Source organism: Stenella coeruleoalba, assembly GCF_951394435.1.
Source record: "Stenella coeruleoalba genome assembly, chromosome: 10".
Lineage (NCBI taxonomy): Eukaryota > Metazoa > Chordata > Mammalia > Artiodactyla > Delphinidae > Stenella > Stenella coeruleoalba.
In genome coordinates, this window is record NC_137156.1 from 76,842,247 (window position 1) to 76,859,585 (window position 17,339).

Here is a 17,339-nt window from a genome sequence, read left to right on the forward strand (position 1 = left end):
ATTTCTGGACTCAAGAGAAACAACATTTAAAAAGTCTTTCTAGTAAGTAAAGTTTCATCAAGTAAATGATGTTCTTATTTCCCCTGGAGACAGGTCCTAGAAGGTAGGCAGGGCTGCTGTATGTCATTTATATGCAGCATCGGAGAAAATAGCGTCCAAAATAACACAACTCTGCTGTTCCTAGAATTCTGTTTGTAGTCATTCAAAATAAGACTTGGGCTTATTTTTTCTAAAGGCGAATGAATTTTACGTCAACCTCGAGGAAATGCAGTATTTAAAGTTAACCTTATTACAGGAGGAATTCCTGGAAAGATAATAAAATCCAACAGTTGGTAGATTCAAGCTGGAGGTCACTCTAATTAAGAAAGTAAAGAGTAAATGGAATGCAAACAATCCTATTTCACACTAAACAATTCAACTGGGGAATCATTTTAACACAGTGACTCAGGGTGGATTACATTCTCCCATGCACAGGCACAGCCCCCATTGACTATCAGCAGAGACACTGATGCATATCTAGAAACAGTTTGGGGCCTGGAGGCTGGTGAAATAAATTGTGTGAATCAATTTAAAATGCAGCCAGATGTTTTTTACTCCTAAAATGAAAGGACATGGAATGGGATGGGGGTGGGGGGAGCGAGGGAGAATCCACAGATAGCCCACCTGGCAGAAGACTGAGGCATAGGCAGTTTTAAAGTCAGCCATAAATTGGCTAACTTGACCTCTTTTCCTATCTTGCTATCTTTTTATTCCGTTAAAGGAACAATGCATACCAATAAATGATTTCATTTGATAAGCATTTTGGAAGGCCTCCTCATTTTAAAGCACTCTGAGGAAAACAGAGATGGATTGACCTGAATGCTGATCTCAAGAAGTTCAAGACTTGGCTAATAGGAGAGATGACTTGTGTGTGTACAAGATTAAACAAGGGAGACATTCCGAAAATAATCACAGATGTGTGAATAAAGTTGCCTACAAGGATTTCATGGAAGCATTACTGTAGTGAAAAACTGTATTCAGTAGGGAGTAGTTAAGAATGATACTTTTTAAAAAGTACCTAGTAATAATGATGGAATAGTTTGCAACCATTAAAAATGATGCTGGAAAAAAATATTTAAGGACTTGGAAAACTGTTGATGAAATATTGTTAAGTTTTAAAAAAAAAGCTAACCAAATACTATGTACACTGTACTCCATTTTTGAAAGAAGAAAAGAAAAATATTTTTACATTGGTTTCTTTGTACAAGGGAGAAACAAGTATTTAGCAAAATATTAACAATGTTTATCTTCTGGTGGTATCATTAGGAGTGGCTGTTTACTTTCTTTTTACTTTTTAAAATATCACCTATATTTTCCACAATAAACATACATTTTTGATAACTAAAAAAACTTTAAATGAGAATTTAGCAAAATATTAACAATGTTTATCTTCTAGTGGTATCATTAGGAGTGGTTGTTTACTTTCTTTTTACTTGTTTTTAATCATCTATATTTTCCACAATAAACATACATTATTTTTGATAACTAAAAAAGAAAAATTCAAATGAGAGTTTAAAAGGACAGAAATACAACACAGAGAAATTTACAAGAGGGAGAAAACGCCAGTTTGTTCCAGTCCCAACAAGGGTCCTCCTAGCGGGTGTCACTTGAGCCGATAGAATGAGACCCGAGTCCAGTTCAGAAGCAAAGGGAAGTTTTTGTTTCTTTTTTTTTTTTTCGGTACGTGGGCCTCTCACTGCTGTGGCCTCTCCCGTTGCGGAGCACAGGCTCCGGCCGCGCAGGCTCAGCCGCCACGGCTCACGGGCCCAGCCGCTCCGCGGCATGTGGGATCTTCCCGGACCGGGGCACGAATCCGCGTCCCCTGCATCCGCTGCGCCACCAGGGAAGCCCCGGAAGTTTTAGTCTTTGATCAAACAAGGAGGAGGTGCAAACTCGAGCTCCAGAGCGAAAGCCTTGGGTAGGGCTAATTTATAGGGTTCTTGTTCGCAGGGGTGGAGCTCACTTCTCGCGAGGTCAGGGCGCAGACACGGGCACAGACGCACGCGCAGCTGTGCCGCTCGGGGATCCAGATCACAGTGCCGAGCGCAGCATCTCTGCACACGATCTGCTGCCGCCATCTTGAATTGAGTGCCCTGCGCGGCTTCTGCGCACGGCCCTCAGCTGAGGTGTCAGCGCAGCCGTTTTGCACCAGGAGCTCCGGTCTGAAGTGCTGGGTGAGAGGCCTCTGCATGCGGCCCCCTATGAGCCAGTGAAACTAGACTAAGCACAATGGAAAAGAGAGAAAAAGGTAAGAGTTTATTTTATTACCCAGATTCTATTTTTATTCTCCAGGTATTGTTAATGGGCTTTGCCGGTGACAAAGCCCTCCTGTGTCTTTTGTCCTGCACCTCATTCTTGAAGGGCTCTGAGGGGTGACGGTCCATCGTCTGTAACTGTTTACTGCTGATCTAGGGCGTCGTCATGACCCTGGGGAGAAGAGCGGAACCTCTCCCAGCCGCCTTTAGATGTGTTTGAGCGTCACCAGGTCTCGGCCCTGACTGTTCGTGTCCCTGAGTGACCACCATTTGTGTACCATTTTGGAGATAAGGACACCAGACGATTTCAAATACATGGCCCAGATATTAGAAAGAGAATAATGGTCACATGTCAATTTTTTCCTAAACATGCAGGTATCTAGGTCTTTAGCCTGTAGGCAGAGTGCCTTGACGGTATGCTCACTGCCAGGGCCTCAGCCTCCCTGGTCACGTTTTGGTTGCTTTACGGAAGAGAAGCTTCAGATGAGAAAGAGGTTCGCAGGAGCAGTTAGTCAAGGGGGTCCATTGCCCCAGGTTGTCTCTCTGCAGTTTGGGGCTCGGGGGCCTCTTCACTCAAGTTCGATGTCCCACGGAGTGAGCCCCTGCGGCTTCAGGGCAGAATGGGTAGTGAGATCACCAAGTGGGGCCCATTCCATCCAGGAGTGCGTCGTCTTGCGGGCTGCTGGTGTGCCAGGTTTTTAGGTTCACCCTGTCTCCCGGCCGGAAGGGGTGCAGGGCCAGATCGGTGGGTGTGGGGAGCACCTGTTACCATATCCCGTGAGAGCTTTCATGGTTTCTCCTACCCGAAGAGGACACGAGTTGTTCCATTTCAAGGGGGTTGTTCCTTCTCCTGGGCTTGGGGAATGGACCTACCGTATATGAGTTTAGAATGTCATCCACATACTGATCTTTTAGGTCTTTTGTTAAAGTTTCCCCAAAGATGATGGGGGGATTTTTGAACCCTTGAGACGGGACTGTCCAGCAGTATTGTTGTTTCGTGTGTTTGGGTCCTGCCACTCAGAAGCAAAAATTTCTTGTCACTCTGGGGCTAATGGAATACAGAAGGAGGCGTCTTTTATATCTAACATGGAATACCAGGTCCTTGTGGACAGCAAAGTGCCCAGCAGGGTGTAAGGATTAGGGACTATTGGATATATATCCTCAGTGACTTCACTGACTGCCCCAAGGTCCTGCACCATCCAGTATTCCCCATTGGGTTTTTTTACAGTAAGAATGGGGGTATTACAGGCTGATTGGCAGGGTCTAATAAGGCCCTAGTCAATTAGGCCCTAACAGGGGTAGTGCCCAATGACGTCTCCCGATGGAGAGGATACAGTTTTCTATTGGGCCATGTATATACTTTTCCAGTTATACAGATCAGAAGTGGTAAATGTATACCTGGATGAGCCCTCCTTCTCCATTGGGGACCTGCCTTAAAAGGAGTACTTCATACTTTTCCTGGCAGGTTGTTGGACCCTGGCTGGTAACTAGTACCACTCTGTGTAGTTGGTGAACTGGGTTATAGGGGAGGGAGCTTGTATGGAGGGAGTCTCTGGGGCTTGGGGTCCAAGTTGGGACATAAGAAAGAAGGGGGCAGGGAGGGAGCAGTCGGAGGAGGATTAGCGAAGAGATCAAGAAGGTCCTCAGGAGGAGGGTCAAGCTGGCATTACCCTAGTGGAGGAGAGCCCACATCCCTTTTGAAGGCTTTTGTTCTGATATAAGGCCATAAAAAAAATGGACGTAGGGAATTTCATCCCATTTCTTTTGTCTTTGGCATAGCAGGTCCAATTGACAAGTAGTTTTATAATTTAGAGACCCACTGATGAGCCAGCTTTCCCCATCTCGCAGCCGATATTGGGGCCAGGCTGTAATACACAGGAAGATAAAACGTTTTAGGGTCGGGGTAATACCTGAAAAACTCGAGTTGTGCAGGGTACACCCCAAGGGACTATCCTTTGGTACTGTAGACATTTGGCTCCGCATACCTCAGGTGTTCTATTGTGGATGTTTGCAACCACTGGTGGGGGCTGGTGGAGTGACCTGCTGGCAGGCAAATGCCACAAGATTTGACCAAAAATAGATTTCTGGTTCAGGAAGTTTGGAACCAGCACCAAACTGGTTTTTTTTTTTTTTTTAACATCTTTATTGGGGTATAATTGCTTTACAGTGGTGTGTTAGTTTCTGATTTATAACAAAAGTGAATCAGTTATACATATACATATGTTCCCATATCTCTTCCCTCTTGCGTCTCCCTCCCTCCCACCCTCCCTATCCCACCCCTCCAGGCGGTCACAAAGCACTGAGCTGATCTCCCTGTGCTATGCGGCTGCTTCCCACTAGCTATCTACCTTACGTTTGGTAGTGTACATATGTCCATGCCTCTCTCTCGCTTTGTCACAGCTCACCCTTCCCCCTCCCCATATCCTCAAGTCTGTTCTCCAGTAGGTCTGTGTCTTTATTCCTGTCTTACCCCTAGGTTCTTCATGACATTTTTTTTTCTTAAATCCATATATATGTGTTAGCATACGGTATTTGTCTTTCTCTTTCTGACTTACTTCACTCTGTATGACAGACTCTAGGTCTATCCACCTCATTACAGATAGCTCAATTTCGTTTCTTTTTATGGCTGAGTAGTATTCCATTGTATATATGTGCCACATCTTCTTTATCCATTCATCCGATGATGGGCACTTAGGTTGTTTCCATCTCCGGGCTATTGTAAATAGAGCTGCAATGAACATATTGGTACATGACTCTTTTTGAATTATGGTTTTCTCAGGGTATATGCCCAGTAGTGGGATTGCTGGGTCATATGGTAGTTCTATTTGTAGTTTTTTAAGGAACCTCCATACTGTTCTCCATAGTGGCTGTACCAATTCACATTCCCACCAGCAGCAGCACCAAACTGTTAATGGAGTCCTCAGAAGACCAAAATAGGCGGCGTCCAGCTGGCGTGAACTCTGATATAACTGGGGGTCTCCCTTGAATTATAACAGCCTGTGCTTGAGATAGTTAGTCCCTTCCCAGTCACAGTGTCCCACAGGAGGTGAGACAGTACTGCCTCTGGGCCCGAGCAGCTTAGCCACGTTAGTTCCTGACCACCCTGGTCCGTTAGCAGGTGGCACAGGTGTCAGAGGTGGGGGTCTTCTCTTTCCTCCTTTACACCGAAAAGGAGGAGTTCCTGGACTTCCCTCTGTTGAGAGCTAAAAGCACAAGGAATTCCCACGCGGTACTCACCAGATCACTGGGGCAGCTGGTATTCTGTGCTGATACCAGGAGGAGAGCCTGTGGAACCTCAGTCGATAAAGAATCACCCAACATTTGCCTTACGACCCGGAGCGGGAGGAGAGGTCAGGCAGTGGGTGTTTCCTGTTCTTGCCATCTGCTCACGGTGCTTCCTGATAATGGGGTTCCTGGTCCTGCAAGCAGCTTGCAGGGCTCCCCAGCTACTTCACAGAAACTAGCCTGACCGGAAGAGGTCAAGTTATGGGTCACGGACCTACCTTGGGAACCTTTCGCACTCAGGCGTCCCCGGTGCCTTTTCTTGAACTCAAAGCCAGTGTCCTTCTTCGTTTTGTCAGGTGGTCCTTATTACCTGGGATTTTCCAAGTCTTGTCTCCTGGCTCACAGGTCTGGCTACTTTCCTTTACCAAACCGAAAGTGGCTGTGGAGGATGCTACTGTTGACCCCTGGAGGTCTGTGAGGAGGGCAAAAAGCCCTGTGGTGGCCACTAGTGCCTTGTACAGGGGTCAAGAGGACAGCACTACTGGCAAGACAGGGGCAAGACTGCCATGGCTCCCTCACGTCCACAGGTCCCCAAAGTCCCCAGCCAGAGGCAGCGGGGAGACGTGCATGAGTTTCAATCTCTGATCCCTAATGATGCCACAGTACGATCCTCTCAAGGGGGTGCAGTCAGATGACTCTGAGGACTATGCTGTATGAGCACCACACCCGGATATCGGGTTTCCGGGCAGAGTTGTTCTGAATTTGGCCAAAGGCTGCCGCTGTTCTACTGTGTCAGAGTGTACTCAAAGACCGGAGGCAATCATTCCCAGGTGAACCTCCCAAAGCCTCCACCATTCTCCCGCTGTAGCCAGGGTGAACCCAGAGCTTAGTGGACAGGTGCAGGTGAAAAAACCATCTGGGTTGCCAACATTCGTTGCTGATCCTTTCGAGTCAGGTCCCAACAAGGGTCCTCCTGTCTGGTGTCATTCCAGCCACTAGAATGAGTCCGAATTCAGTTCAGAAGCAAACTAAAGTTTTATTCTTTGATCAAAGAATGGAGAAGTGCAAGCTTGAGCTCTAGAGTACATGCTTTTCGCAAAAGGCCATTGGCGGAACTGCTTTATAGGGTTCTTGCCCGTGGGGAGAGGGGGGTGGAGTTCTTGCGGGTCGGGCACAGCTGCGCTGCTGCTCGGGGCTCCAGATCCGAGTGCCAGGTGCGGCATCTCTGCACGTGGCCTGCCATCGCCATCGGGAATTGCAGTGTTGTGACATACAGCGCGTCAAGTTGAAGTGTCGGGCACAGCCTTTCACTCTAGGAGCTCTGGTCTGAAGTGCTGGGTACAAGGCCTCTGCACTTGGCACCCTATGAGCAAGTAAAACAACTAAGCACAAAGGAAAAGAAAGAAAAAAGGTTAGACTTTATTTTATTACCCAGATTCTATTTTTATTTCCTGGGAATTGTTAAGGGGCTTTGTCAAGTGACCAGTTGAGAAGGTATTAGGAATCAGGGGGTGGAAGTGAAGGACATGGTGTTAGAGTTGGTCAATGGAGGAGAAAGAGAGCTGAAGGTAAAATAGCCAGTGTTGATTTCTGTCACCAAATTTCCAACCATTCCCTCTTTGTGGCCTTACTATAGCAGTAAGTATGCAGGGCCACTGTGCTGCACAACTTTTAGGGGGCACCATCTATGCTGCAGTCCATGTAAATACCCCTGGAGTTGTACAACCTATAGCCCTGTGGAAAATAAGTTCCTTTTAGAACTTATGGTCCTTGCTTTTACAAACAAACAAACAAAAAGCAAAAGAAAGCCAGCCAGCCAGGGAAATTCCAATCACTTTATTGGTCTAGATCAGTAGAAGCTAGGATTCCACCAAGATGCCTCATGGGCATCTGATAGAGATAGGCTTACTAGGTAGGATTCTGGACTAGCCTCCTCCAGCCCTACTTCCATGGCCAGCTACATAGTTTGCAGGGTTCAGTGCAAAATGAAACGTGAGACTCCCACCCTTGTCCAAAAAGCAGGGGGGAAGTGCAAGTTATTTGAAGAGACCCAGAATATACCTCTGTAGCATAAATATAATTTTGAGCTGAAGACATTTGAGAAACAACAGATGCAGGAAGAGGTTTTGTTTCTGCTCACCTTTTCTGCCAAAAACAGAGGCTTGCAAAAGAACTCAACTGCTATAAATCCCCCTCCAAGAGAGGCTTTCTGTTTCGAGGCAAAGAGTGACTCCTGTCGACTTAAAGAAAAATGCACAATATAAGAGTTGGGAGTTTAAGTTTTACTTAGGGGCCTTACTGACAACTATCACCTGGGAAACAGCCTCCCAGTAGCTCTGAGGGGACTGCTTCAAAGACGTAGGGGAGAAACCAGCTTACATGATTCTTGGCTAGTGAAAACATGCAGTCAAACATACATCTCCGTAAAAGATTACTGCTAGTCACAAAGAACAGACATCTCAAGTTAATAATTTTAGTGATTTTCTGTGTATGGGAAGATGCACAAATGTGGGCTCGTTAAAATTCTTCCTGAGATATACATCTAACTATCTAAGGGGCCGGTTTTCCAAAGCACGGAGTGCTTCATCCTGTTCTTCATCCTAAATTCCTCTCAGGGTATACTGTTGGTTAGGGACAGCAGTACCTGATGACTTAATCCTTGTAGAACTGGGTGGTGAGCAATGCTCTTTGTTCTTCTTTGTTTACAATCCTGCCACCAGATGGGAGGAGTTGGCATAGGGGTAAGAAACTCATAGACAGGCTTTACGAAAACAACCTTACCTTAGTTTCCCCCCATATATTTCTCTGTCTTTGCCTACCAGTTACTGTCCCTTGAAATCCTAACCCCTTTCCCTTGTAAAGATGGTATATACACCCCAAACTCTAGCCATTTCCTTGTCACAGTTTTCTGTGCACTCTTGCTTATGTATGTGAATAAAAATCTTTTCTTTTGCTAGGTTAACTTGTCTTTTATCAGTTTAATTTGCAGGCCTCCAAGTACTGAAGCTAATAGGGTAGAGGAAAAGTTTTACTCCCAACAGTATTAAAATATAAAACTCTTTCCTTTCTTCTTTGGTTTCTCTTTTGATTTGTCATAGTGTTTTTTGCTTTTTAGTGTTACTTTATATAAAGAAAAATATAAAATTTAAATTGTTAGCATGAATTGTACCATTTACCTTTATATTATACAATGTAGTTTTAAGTGCAAATATAAGAACATTTGTGCAAAAATCACTGAAATTATACAGTTTATATTTTGTAGTTCATCCATGCGTATGTATTTTCTTATAAGAACAATGGAATAGCTGCACAAAACCAACTCAAATGTTTTATGTTTTACTTCTTGATGTGCACATATTCTACCAATACTCTCTACCATGACTTACAGATGACTAAGGAAGCACTGCTAAGAAAAGCAACTATGCACTACTCCATCTTTCCCTTTCTTTTTTTTCTACCATTTTCAGTGTAAGTGGTTGGCTGATGCAGAGAAGTAACAAGAGTAAGAAAGGATATGTTAGGGTTCCTTGGTCACCTGGGCCACTGCCTTCTTTCTGTGTCAGAAGCAAGTTCTAGTTTGAATGAAAAATGTGGCCTCAGCCTGTACTTAGTCATCGATGTAAATCTATTTACCATGTAATGGCTTTGAGTCTCACTGAACTGCCACACATCCTAGGACCATCAGAATTCTGTGTTCATGGGGCATCATCTGACACTATATGCAAATGAATGGAAAGAAACTGAGGACTGTATATTCTACCTATCTCCTCTGCTCATGTGTGCACTCCAGTGTCCCAGAGACTTCACTTACAAAATGTAAGTTCAAAGGTAAAATTATTAAGAATTTCAGGATGATGACACCAGACATTTAAACCATGGGGCCCTTTTGAACATGGCACCCTGTACAACTGCACAACTAAATGTGGCTAGTAGTTACCATGTTGGATAGTACAGGTCTAAAATACACAAGGAATTCCTTCAGCTCAATAATAGTAACCCCTAATGTCAATTCCCATAGGTAAATGGGCAAAGGATATGAATAGGCAATTTACAGTAGAGGAAATACTACTAAGATACAAAAAGATGCTCAAAATTATTACTAAGTTCAAAAAATCAAATTAAATCTATAAGCCCAGAAAAATCACGGAGTTGGATAGTGCTAAGGGTCGGTGGGGATACAGGTATAAGTTGTCTTCATTTGCTGGGGACGGGGGAGGGTAGACAGGTGCATATATTATGAAGAGTGATTTAGTCAAGTTAAATAGATGACAGCAATTAATTGTGCTCCTAGCCATTTATCCTAAAGAAGTACTTACACAGCATAGACATTTATTTTTGTGTTGATTGTCTGTCTTCGCCACTGGACTATAAGCTTCACTGAGAGCAGAGACTTTATTTTGGTCATCTCTGTAAGTCCAATGTTGGGGTCAGGGCTGGCACATAGTAGATTCTCAATAAATACTTGTAAAATGAATGAATGAATGCCGTAGTCATTACAGAAACCCAATGAAGCATGTGTTTTACAGATGAAGAAAATAAAACTCAGAGCGGCCATCATCCCTCCAACATCATATTGATATGTCCAGTTGGAGGCAGAGATGGCATTAGCACAAAGTCCAACAGCCCAGGCTGATACCCAGGCTGACTCCCAGGCATCATCCATTCATTATTTCAACATTTCTTATTGAGTATCTCATAGGGAAAGTCAGCCTACAAGTAAGTGGAAAGAGTAACTGCACAACCACAGTTTGAGGGTTTAAATTAGAGCCTGTCTCAGTACAGAAAGAGTCTAATAAGTAAGGCTTCCCTCTAATGCCTTCCTGGGTTCTTGGGTCGTGCCTTTTCCATGAGGTGCTACTTTCTTTTTTTTTTTTTTTTTTTTTTTTTTTGCTGTACGTGGGCCTCTCACTGTTGTGGCCTCTCCTGTTGCGGAGCACAGGCTCCGGACGCTCAGGCTCAGCGGCCATGGCTCACGGGCCCAGCCGCTCCGCGGCATGTGGGATCTTCCCGGACCAGGGCACGAACCCGTGTCCCCTGCATCGGCAGGCAGACTCTCAACCACTGTGCCACCAGGGAAGCCCGAGGTGCTACTTTTTAAAGAAGAACAAAAAGGGAAAAAGGGAAAGGGAAGGAAAGGAGGCTATCTAACAGACTTAAGGTTTTTGTTTTATTGCACACATTTAGCCATTCAGGAAGAAAACAGGCAGTCTCAGAGACAACCAATTCACAGCTTTATTTTAAAGCTTTAATGTTAAAGGGGGTTAACATTTACCCACCAGCTTGCTTGCTTTTTGGTTTTTGCCTTTCCTTTCTCTCTGTACCTTTGATGCGTTATCTCATGAAAATAATTTGAGTATTTGCTTCAGTCTTCTCAGTTCTTTTTGGCCATGCATCCCTTGGCAGGTCTCACCTTATTTGGGTCTAAGTACTCACTCTACACCTCCTGTCCCCCACTATTTCATGTATTTCATGAATCAAGTGTTAACTAACTTCGTAGCAAAACAAAGCCATCTGGAAATTGGCATTTCTACAATGTGTTCCTAAAACTGCTGTTCATCATTCCTGGTGTGTGCATATGTGTAAAAAAAACCCCAGCATACATTTAAAGCAGGAAGCACTGGAAAGGCAGGGCGTACTTTTAGAAACCAGAATGCATGCCATAAGGGGAGGGCATACTCTGAGAGCTCTAAAGGCTGAATGACTATTGGTATCAGGCATGCTAAATATACGACCATTTTGACTAAATGCTATTAGTCTGAACATGTTTTACCTTCTCTATTTGCCAAAAGAGTATTTTCCAATTGCAAAAAGGATTACAGTTATACATAGTCAAAACACATAGCCTTTTTTCTTCATTAGTTTATTTATTTATATCCAGCCCTGCTTATGGCAAGAGGATGTGAGGTAGCTCAAACACAGTTTGATGGACTGGATTATCCGGGGAAGCATTCCTTTACTATGCTGATCCCTACTTCCAAATGGATAACAGTAGTAAAACTAATAACAAAGTAATGATTCAGAGTCACTAATATCCTTTGAGTGCCTACCACGTGCCAGACTCTTTGCCAAGTACTTTGCATATATTTTCTCATTTAATCCTCACAACAAACCAAGAATAGATACTACTTTTGACCCCATTTCACTGATACGTAAAATGAGGTTTAGAGAAATGGAGTGCACAACAGCATTTAATTAGCAAGGGGTGAAGATGGGATGAATGTAAGCCTGTTCCAGAAGCTTCCTCCCTACCAGCCCTATTCAGTACATTTCTGGTGGAAGATGTCCTGGGTGGAAGAAAAGTTCCTAATCATTTACTTGAGTCCAAGAGACACCTAATGACAGGTTGGAAGAGATGGATGACTAAGGCCGGAGGTACAGAGACAAAATGTGTGATTATCTCAAGTTGCTCATATCCAGTGGGGGAATATAATGAGTTCCCATATACTGCTGTGCCCAAGGCATCTCCCTGGGCTTTAGGGTAGTGAGCACATCTATTATACTGACCAGTCTATCCCCAGTCCCTAGAACATTAGTGTTTGATGAGTACTTATTGAATGAATGTAACATTGGGTTCACTAACTCAGAAAAGACACGTTCTTAGGAGGTGAGAGTGTCTAAAGACACTACCTTCAGGAATTAAAGAATGGAGCAGGAAGACGAGTGAATTTCCCTGCAGTAGGCAACCTCTAAGAATAAGTGTTTATTATTTCACAGTTTCTGTGGGTCAGAAGGATCCAGCTAACGCCTGTATTCCTGACCCACACACAGAAACTGTGAAATAATAAACATTTATTGTTTTAAGCTGATAGGTTTTAGGGTAATTTGTTATGCAGCAATAAATAACTAATACATTTCCTTATAACTTCCAATGAAACAAGGACTCTAAAGAGGAGTTGCAGCTGTGAAAATGGATAGGACCACCTACAACTGCCCTGTTTGTTACTTCCTGGCTAATTTCCCCATAGTAATTATCTGTAAACATCCTTACAATAGAAAGGGACAATGTGCTTATTTTCAGGGGCAACAAAAGGGTGAGGAGGCCTGAGGATGGTTGGTTCATTCCACCGCCAGTCCTAGGAAGAAAGGACCCTCAAGAAGATGAACATGTCATCATAGCTTTGAAAAGGAAAGACAGCAAGGCATGGGGAGTGTGTCCAGGAATAACAATTAACTCTATGGAAAATTCATCCTGATTTCCCAATACTCTATACCACTGAAGTTGGGTGATGTATCAAGTAGGATTAGGTTCAACTATGTAAAACAGGAACCTCTTAAATAACACTTAAAGGAAAACGAGTTTGCTTCTCTTACGTAGGAGAATTCTCACGTAGGAGTAGGTCATTTGAAGGCTGGTCTAGCAGCCCAGTGATGCCATGCAGGTCCAGTCTCCTCCCATTCATCTTCGAGGACATGCCTAGAGGACAGCCCCACCCTCCCAGTCCAACATGGCTATTTGACTTCTGCGTGTATATCATCATTCCAGCAACAGGAGGGAGGAAAGGGGAAGGAAGAGTACACTCATCCTTTCAAACAGACCTCCTAGAATCCTAGATGACTCTCCTCTTTATTTCTTAGTGACCAGAACTTATTCATGTGGGCATGCCTATCTGCAGAGGTGGTAGTGAAATGTGCCCAGCTAACCAGTAAGGTTCTGTTACTAAAAGGAAGGGGAGGCAGGCAGTAACCTTTGCTACAGGTAACCGGCAAGCACCAGATGTTTTGTCTAAGATTTCTAGGATCTGACTCATCTCACATTTTCAGTTTTATCTCCTTCCTTTAATTCCATCGAACAGGAATAGACACCACTCTTTTTGCCTTTCCATCTTCATACCTTTGCCTCTGCTGGTACTGCTGCTAGAGTCCCAGCCCCCGCCATTCATACTCATCCAGCTCCAAAACCACTTCTCCTGTGATTCTTTTTTTTTTTTTCATGTCATTCTTTAATCTTTGGTTAGAAATAATTGAAAATTTACAGAACATTGCAAAAATAAAAATGATACAACAACACACATATATCTCCTGTGATTCTTTTCTCAATACTCAATACTCAATACTCTCCTTCCTCTGAAAACTCACAGTGGGTACCTTTACCCACTTAACTAGAGGAAATAATATTACCATTACTTTTCAACTACGAGACATTGCGTTAGGAATGCAAATATGAATTAGAAAAGGACCCAGCCATAAAAAACTATATAATGGTCAATCGATAAATGTTAAATAATGAGTGACTAATCTGCTTTTTTTTTTTTTTTTTTAAACATCTTTATTGGAGTATAAGTGCTTTACAATGGTATGTTAGTTTCAGCTTCACAACAAAATGAATCAGTTATATATACACATATGTTCCCATATCTCTTCCTGCTTGCGTCTCCCTCCCTCCCACCCTCCCTATCCCACCCCTCCAGGCGGTCACAAAGCACCGAGCTGATCTCCCTGTGCTATGCGGCTGCTTCCCACTAGCTATCTACCTTACGTTTAGTAGTGTATATATGTCCATGCCTCTTTATCGCTTTGTCACCGTTTACCCTTCCCCCTCCCCATAGCCTCAAGTGCATTCTCTAGTAAGTCTGTGTCTTTATTCCTGTTTCACCCCTAGGTTTTTCATGACATTTTTTTTTTCTTAAATTCCATATATATGTGTTAGCATACGGTATTTGTCTCTCTCTTTCTGACTTACTTCACTCTGTATGACAGACTCTAGGTCTATCCACCTCATTACAAATAGCTCAATTTCATCTCTTTTTATGGCTGAGTAATATTCCATTGTATTTATGTGCCACATCTTCTTTATCCATTCATCTGTCGATGGACACTTAGGTTGTTTCCATCTCTGGGCTATTGTAAATAGAGCTGCAATGAACATTTTGGTACATGACTCTTTTTGAATTATGGTTTTCTCAGGGTATATGCCCAGTAGTGGGATTGCTGGGTCATATGGTAGTTCTATTTGTAGCTTTTTAAGGAACCTCCATACTGTTCTCCACAGTGGCTGTATCAATTTACATTCCCACCAACAGTGTAAGAGGGTTCCCTTTTCTCCACACCCTCTCCAGCATTTGTTGTTTCTAGATTTTTTGATGATGGCCATTCTGACTGGTGTGAGATGATATCTCATTGTCGTTTTGATTTGCATTTCTCTAATGATTAGTGATGTTGAGCATTCTTTCATGTGTTTGTTGGCACTCTGTATATCTTCTTTGGAGAAATGTCTATTTAGGTCTTCTGCCCATTTTTGGATTGGGTTGTTTGTTTTTTTGTTATTAAGCTGCATGAGCTGCTTGTAAATTTTGGAGATTAATCCTTTGTCAGTTGCTTCATTTGCAAATATTTTCTCCCATTCTGAGGGTTGTCTTTTTGTCTTCTTTATGGTTTCCTTTGCTGTGCAAAAGCTTTTAAGTTTCATTAGGTCCCATTTGTTTACTTTTGTTTTTATTTCCATTTCTCTAGGAGGTGGGTCAAAAAGGACCTTGCTGTGATTTATGTCATAGAGTGTTCTGCCTATGTTTTCCTCTAAGAGTTTGATAGTTTCTGGCCTTACATTTAGGTCTTTAATCCATTTTGAGCTTATTTTTGTGTATGGTGTTAGGGAGTGATCTAATCTCATACTTTTACATGTAGCTGTCCAGTTTTCCCAGCACCACTTATTGAATAGGCTGTCCTTTCTCCACTGTACATTTCTGCCTCCTTTGTCAAAGATAAGGTGACCATATGTGCGTGGGTTTATCTCTGGGCTTTCTATCCTGTTCCATTGATCTATATTTCTGCTTTTGTGCCAGTACCATACTGTCTTGATTACTGTAGCTTTGTAGTATAGTCTGAAGTCAGGAAGCCTGATTCCTCCAGCTCCATTTTTCGTTCTCAAGATTGCTTTGGCTATTCGGGGTCTTTTGTGTTTCCATACAAATTGTGAAATTTTTTGTTCTAGTTCTGTGAAATATGCCAGTGGTAGTTTCATAGGGATTGCATTGAATCTGTAGATTGCTTTGGGTAGTAGAGTCATTTTCACAATGTTGATTCTTCCAATCCAAGAACATGGTATATCTCTCCATCTATTTGTATCATCTTTAATTTCTTTCATCAGTGTCTTATAATTTTCTGCATACAGGTCTTTTGTCTCCTTAGGTAGGTTTATTCCTAGGTATTTTATTCTTTTTGTTGCAATAGTAAATGGGAGTGTTTTCTTGATTTCACTTTCAGATTTTTCATCATTAGTATATAGGAATGCCAGAGATTTCTGTGCATTAATTTTGTATCCTGCCACTTTACCAAATTCATTGATTAGCTCTAGTAGTTTTCTGGTAGCATCTTTAGGGTTCTCTATGTATAGGATCATGTCATCTGCAAACAGTGACAGCTTTACTTCTTCTTTTCCGATTTGGATTCCTTTTATTTCCTTTTCTTCTCTGATTGCTGTGGCTAAAACTTCCAAAACTATGTTGAATAAGAGTGGTGAGAGTGGGCAACCTTGTCTTGTTCCTGATCTTAGTGGAAATGCTTTCAGTTTTTCACCATTGAGGATGATGTTTGCTGTGGGCTTGTCATATATGGCCTTTATTATGTTGAGGAAAGTTCCCTCTATGCCTACTTTCTGCAGGGTTTTTATCATAAATGGGTGTTGAATTTTGTCAAAAGCTTTCTCTGCATCTATTGAGATGATCATATGGTTTTTCTCCTTCAATTTGTTAATATGGTGTATCACGTTGATTGATTTGCGTATATTGAAGAATCCTTGCATTCCTGGAATAAACCCCACTTGGTCATGGTGTATGATCCGTTTAATGTGCTGTTGGATTCTGTTTGCTAGTATTTTGTTGAGGATCTTTGCATCTATGTTCATCAGTGATATTGGCCTGTAGTTTTCTTTCTTTGTGACATCCTTGTCTGGTTTTGGTATCAGGGTGATGGTGGCCTCGTAGAATGAGTTGGGGAGTGTTCCTCCCTCTGCTATATTTTGGAAGAGTCTGAGAAGGATAGGTGATAGCTCTTCTCTAAATGTTTGATAGAATTCGCCTGTGAAGCCATCTGGTCCTGGGCTTTTGCTTGTTGGAAGATTTTTAATCACAGTTTCAATTTCAGTGCTTGTGATTGGTCTGTTCATATTTTCTATTTCTTCCTGATTCAGTCTTGGCAGGTTGTGCCTTTCTAAGAATTTGTCCATTTCTTCCAGGTTGTCCATTTTATTGGCATAGAGTTGCTTGTAGTAATCTCTCATGATCTTTTGTATTTCTGCAGTGTCAGTTGTTACTTCTCCTTTTTCATTTCTAATTCTATTGATTTGAGTCTTCTCCCTTTTTTTCTTGATGAGTCTAGCTAATGGTTTATCAATTTTGTTTATCCTTTCAAAGAACCAGCTTTTAGTTTTATTGATCTTTGCTATCGTTTCCTTCATTTCTTTTTCATTTATTTCTGATCTGATTTTTATGATTTCTTTCCTCCTGCTAACTTTGGGGTTTTTTTGTTCTTCTTTCTCTAATTGCTTGAGGTGCAAGGTTAGGTTGTTTATTCGAGATGTTTCCTGCTTCTTAAGGTGGGCTTGTATTGCTATAAACTTCCCCCTTAGAACTGCTTTTGCTGCATCCCACAGGTTTTGGGTCGTTGTGTCACCATTGTCATTTGTTTCTAGGTATTTTTTGATTTCCTCTTTGATTTCTTCAGTGATCACTTCATTATTAAGTAGTGTGTTGTTTAGCCTCCATGTGTTTGTGTTTTTTACAGATCTTTTCCTGTAATTGATATCTAGTCTCATGGCGTTGTGGTCAGAAAAGATACTTGATACAATTTCAATTTTCTTAAATTTACCAAGGCTTGATTTGTGAC

The 17,339-nt window shown here is 42.4% G+C and overlaps 1 protein-coding gene across 4 annotated transcripts in view; it reads left to right on the forward strand.

Annotated features, from left to right (window-relative positions):
- The first annotated feature begins 1,465 nt into the window (after positions 1-1,465).
- The window catches only part of PTPRG (protein tyrosine phosphatase receptor type G), a 907,646-nt gene continuing 891,772 nt past the window's right edge, over positions 1,466-17,339 (forward strand). For all 4 annotated transcript variants that reach the window (XM_079935460.1, XM_079935459.1, XM_079935474.1 and 1 more), the window contains exon 1: positions 1,466-2,287. The gene's annotated coding sequence lies outside the window, so the exon portion shown is untranslated. The remainder of the gene's footprint in view (positions 2,288-17,339) is intronic.